Source organism: Triticum dicoccoides, chromosome 4B (genome assembly GCF_002162155.2).
Source record: "Triticum dicoccoides isolate Atlit2015 ecotype Zavitan chromosome 4B, WEW_v2.0, whole genome shotgun sequence".
Lineage (NCBI taxonomy): Eukaryota > Viridiplantae > Streptophyta > Magnoliopsida > Poales > Poaceae > Triticum > Triticum dicoccoides.
The window spans coordinates 140,670,210-140,676,025 of record NC_041387.1 but is presented as its reverse complement, the minus strand read 5'-3'; positions in this window follow the sequence as shown (position 1 = coordinate 140,676,025).

Genomic DNA, 5,816 nt, shown 5'->3' with positions numbered 1-5,816 from the left:
TGTAACCTCAAATATGGCGTTGACCATCTCAGTAGTGGCCATGAGCGTGTCAGGGGTCGGCTCGGTGGTGGCCTTCATCTTCTTGGAGCTCTCTGTCTCGTGGGAATCAGCCTCCCGTGTCTGCTCCAATGTCGGCATATCTTTGCCTGGTTCTCCCTGATCCATCATGAAACTAATGAAAATGAAACAAAAAAGAGAGTGAGGATCGGTTACTGCTTTGGAAAAGTTTTTTTTTGAAAAGAAAATATACCAACATCACGGATCCACTTACCTTCCCTTTGTTGGGAGAGAAGAACAATCATAGAAGTGAGTGTTGACTTTCTTGAAGACGGTGAGGGAGAAGGGGGATTCAGCGAAGAGTGAAATGATGGTTGCTTCGTCCTTCCAACTTAGACTGCGGGGAGGTGGGGTTTTGTGATATGATTGCTCATTACTGCCACGCTTCTACCGGGGTGACTCTCCGCCTACATACCACCATCTAATTTGGTGGATGGAATTTGGGCCCACGCGCTACCTGGCCTGCATGTCGGTGAACCAAAGTAAAATGGCATTCAGTAGCGAGAGACATTTTGATGACCTAGGAGGAGCCAGAAGCGATAGTGTATCCATTGTACTAGTAGTAATTGTTTTTCTAGGTAGTTGTAGAGTGTCTCCACTGTACTAGTAGTAATTGTTTCTCTCGGCCCAAGACAAAAGTGCCCATCCACCCTAAATAAAAATCAATTCAAAAGACATATATTTACTTAACGAGAGGCGCTCCCCAGCACACCGCCCCCCAAAAAACTGGGTGCTCTTGTTCCTCCTCACTCCCACTCACCTCATGTCAGCTCGCTCCACTCGTACCCCCAAATTCCTCACCTCACTCCTATAGAAAACTCCAAATCCCCTTGTTCCTCACTACTACAGAAAACCCCAGCTCCCCTTGTTCACTCACACAACTAGGCTCGTCATTCATTACTCTGCTCAAATCAGTGAGCTCGACGTGACTCCCTCAAGGAAAATGGAGTCGGCTGGCCCTAGCACCAAGAAGATGAGGCTCCCGCCAGTGGCGATGACTGTTGTAGATCCCGCGCCCGGCAGCGCGGGGAGAAGCGACGAGGGCCACCCCCTGGATCTGAGGAACCTAAAGAATCTCAGGCGGACCTCATCAGCGATCTTCTAGATGCCATCCTTGGGGATATCATATCCCTCCTCCCCACCAAGGATGGTTGTCACACCCAAGTACTCACATGTTGGTGGCACCCTCCATGGCGCGTCGTGCCTCTTAATCTCGACTGTCGTGGCCTATCCATCTTTAATGATTTTGGACTCCCCGAGCCATCATCTCCTCCCACAAGGGCTCCGTTCAAGGCCTCTGCATCTCAGCATGCTACTTGTGCATGCCCTGCATGGTGGACGCCTGGCTGAAATCCCCTGAATTCAGAAAACTACAGCTACTTGAGTTCTACTATTCCCCCAGAAATCACATACCACATATCGAACGCCATGTACTTGTGCCCTCAGCACCGATGTCCATCTCACATTTTTCTTCCTCTGTCTACACCACCACCTTTGTGTTGTGCAGCCTACCAGACAATCTGGTACAAAAGCTTCGACCCCCACTTCTCAAAAAACTTTCACTTGTGCGGGTTCATATGTCGAAGGCCTCATTGCACAACATCGCCCACTCCAGTTGCCCTGCCTCAGAGTGCTTGCTGCTTGTTTTTGACAGTTACAATCGTCTATCTCCAAATAAAGTCGCCTAACCTTGTAAGAATTGGAATTTCTTTTGATGAAAGGGAGCTCATCATTGAAGATTCCCCTTCACTTCAAAGGTTCATCCTTGATTCTCATTATTCACTGCCACAAATAACTGTTGTCTCTGCGCCTAAACTGGAGACCTTGGTTGTAATACATGATCTCTATGCTCATTTCAAGATGGTGTTTGGCACCACGGTTCTTCAGGTATTGTATATTATCATCTACACTTGTAATCATAAGCTGCATTTTGAATTTCTACGCATAAGTTCTATATCATCTTGGAGCACGCTTTTTGTACTAATATTATGTTCTATGCTTAGTGAAGAGTTTGTCCATGGATAGCCTATCAATGGTCCTGGATTCTGCTAAGATCTTATATATCCATATGAATAGTTTTGATCTGAACAAGATTATTGGCTTGGTGCAATGCTTTCCATGTCTGGAGAAGTTGTATATAAAGGTGATAATTTCACACACATTGGAAGCCCGCATATAGTGTAGTAGAATTAACCGTTCAGCTGTTACTCTTTTGACACTCTTCTTTTAGAACTTAATTGTTTTCAATCTTCATGTCTATTTAGGCAACATGACGGGGTAAGAAAGTTATAAGAAATCGGTGGTTTCGTAAGAACTGGGATTTTCTCAGTTCTCATGACATCCGATTGAAGACAATAACGCTGGAACGGTATGTAGCAACCATGCAAACACTAGATTTGTCACATTTTTCCTGTTGATTGCGAGGTTGCTATTGTCCATTAGGCTTAAGTTTATTAGCAACATGGTTTTGATGGATGGGTATGTCAAAGAGCAAAAAAAGGAGTTTCAGGTGGACAAAAGGGCTTCTAAACATGTCGGGCTTCTATTTACAACATCTTGTGGTCATAATTGAGTAAATTTTATGACCTAGGATGTTCATTCTATGGACCTAATCGATGCATTTGATTGTGACTACCGAAAATAGTGCTGGAGTTAGACGTTGTTGCCCTTTTCAATCTGAGTTTTCTAAACCCGATGAGCAATTAACCCTTGTGCTTTTTTACAGTTTAATCTAGAGTTTGATGTTGTTGCCCTTTTCAACTCGGCTGTGACTATCATATTTTCTTTAAAACAAGGAAAATGGCTTGCCATTTGTTTAATTACGAGAGAAATATTGTAAGGAATCCCAACCAGGGGAAATAAAATCACTCTCGTCGGCTGCTTGAGCTCACTTTGCATTACAGAACCCAAGTGATTAGCCCCTACCAGCACCCACAAACTTATTTTGAACTACCACACCAAATGGGCTGTAAATTTTCATAAGAAAGGTTGCATGGCCATGACAAATTTGGATTTTGACATTTAGGACCCACGAGGAAAACTCCAATCCAAGGTGGTGTCGACTTAGTAAACAAACAATTCTACCTACCAACCGTTGGATTGACATCCATCATCTATCGTGTTTTTTCTATCTCTTGTCTTTTTCCTCCACCTCGTCGGGCCCGCCTGCTCCCGCCTACCATAGTTAGCTGCGCCTCCGCCGCCCTACCGTACCCTCAAATGTTGGCCAGTCCATCTCTCTATTCCCCCACATGTCCTGTTATTCTTTGGTGACATCAGCCCCAACCCGCACCCACACTCGAAGCAGTTGCTCATACTCCATTCCCCCTGAGACTACACTGTTGCATCTTCCACAACTCATATTCGTTCCCATCTGAGGCCTCGCTGTCATCCTCTAAGTTGGTTTGCTTGCCGTGCATGATGCGCCCCTGTCTGGTGTTATCAACATAGTCAACAACCGAGAGGAATAAGGAGATGACTGTACATGGAGAGGATGACAGTAGGGATCCACCAGGGTCATGGCAGTACGCAAGCAAGTGCCTCGTCATTACAAGCTAGAAAAATACTTCCTTCTAATTATTTGACATCTGGGTCCCACTCCATTGTCAACGTAGTCAATAAATGAGATAATTACACAACGAGCGGCTGACACCAGGGACCCATCAAGTTACACAGTTGTTATTTACTAGTTTTAGAGACAGGGCAGGGTATCAACAGCCTGTGCAGAGGTTGTGGCACGTCTAGCCCATGATTTTATTTTATGTTTACCAGGTGATGAGCCCAGTTATTTTTTATCTTTCTAAAAATGGCTAGCCCAGTTCTAGAATTTTAAAGAATACCCAAACGGAGGCTTACTTGCCTTTCTTAGCCCTGCTGGGATGCAAATCTTTCTAGACGAGAGCGATGTATTCGCTTGCCCAGAAAATGAGCTATAAGTGGGGACGTAAAGTTTAAAAACACAACAAACTGGCAAATAGTTTGAAATGTCATTTTTTAGGATTTCAAGATTTCAAATTTAATTGTTTTTTTGCGGGGTAAATTATGTTGGATTTTAAATTGGTATAATTTTTTTTAAAATTAGTTTGAACGTGATTCAAAATTTTAGGATTAAAAATGGTTCGGACTATACCGAAATATGAAAATTTCGTTGAATCTTTTAACTGTGGCTAGAATATGGGTTGTAATGCTAACAAAAAGAATACGAGATTTAAAAAGATCCTTAAGAATTAGTCAATGGGCTGTAAATTTTTTAGAAATAATGGTAGATGGCAGATGGGTTGTATGCTGTTTTCCACATATTTGAGGCTGACTTGTGGGCCTACTAGGTTGACGCGTATGCTTTCCTAAAAACAAAAGGTTGATGTGCACGCAAGGCCGTGTCAACTTAGTCAACACATGAGAGTAGTGACTATTGGATGTCCATCCAATGCCGTCATGCTTCTTCAATCTCTGATCTTCCTGCTCCAGCCGCCCATACCAGCATCGACGGGACTACCTGGTCCTGCCTCCCGTGACCGTTTGTGTTGCCGCGCAGGCCTCACTGCCCCATCCTACTCCCATTGTTGGACTCGTGATGTCTACTACGCAACCTTCTTCTTGTAGACGTTGTTGGGCCTCCAAGTGCAGAGGTTTGTAGGACAGTAGAAAATTTCCCACAAGTGGATGACCTAAGGTTTATCAATCCGTGGGAGGCGTAGGATGAAGATGGTCTCTCTCAAACAACCCTGCAACCAAATAACAAAGAGTCTCTTGTGTCTCCAACACACCCAATACAATGGTAAATTGTATAGGTGCACTAGTTCGGTGAAGAGATGGTGATACAAGTGCAATATGGATGGTAGATATAGGTTTTTGTAATCTGAAAATATAAAAACCACAAGGTAACAAGTGGTAAAAGTGAGCGTAAATGGTACTGCAATGCTAGGAAACAAGGCCTAGGGTTCATACTTTCACTAGTGCAAGTTCTCTCAACAATAATAACATAATTGGATCATATAACTATCCCTCAACATGCAACAAAGAGTCACTCCAAAGTCACTAATAGCAGAGAACAAACAAAGAGATTATTGTAGGGTACGAAACCACCTCAAAGTTATCCTTTCTGATTGATCTATTCAAGAGTCCGTAGTAAAATAACACGAAGCTATTCTTTCCGTTCGATCTATCATAGAGTTCGTACTAGAATAACACCTTAAGACACAAATCAACCAAAACCCTAATGTCACCTAGATACGCCAATGTCACCTCAAGTATCCGTGGGTATGATTATACGATATGCATCACACAATCTCAGATTCATCTATTCCACCAACACAAAGTACTTCAAAGAGTGCCCCAAAGTTTCTACCAGAGAGGCAAGATGAAAACGTGTGCCAACCCCTATGCATAAGTTCATTGAAACTACAAGTTGATCACCAAAACATACATCAAGTAGATCATGTGAATATCCCATTGTCACCACAGATAAGCACGACAAGACATACAACAAGTGTTCTTAAATCCTTAAAGACTCAATCTGACAAGACAACTTCAAGGGGAAAACTCAATTCGTCACAAGAGAGCAGAGGGGGAGAAACATCATAAGATCCAACTATAATAGCAAAGGTCGCGATACATGAAGATCATGCTGAATCAAGAACACGAGAGAGAGAGAGAGATCAAACACATAGCTACTGGTACATACCCTCAGCCTCGAGGGTGAACTACTCCCTCCTCGTCATCGAGAGCGCCAGGATGATGAAGATGGCCACCGGTGAGGG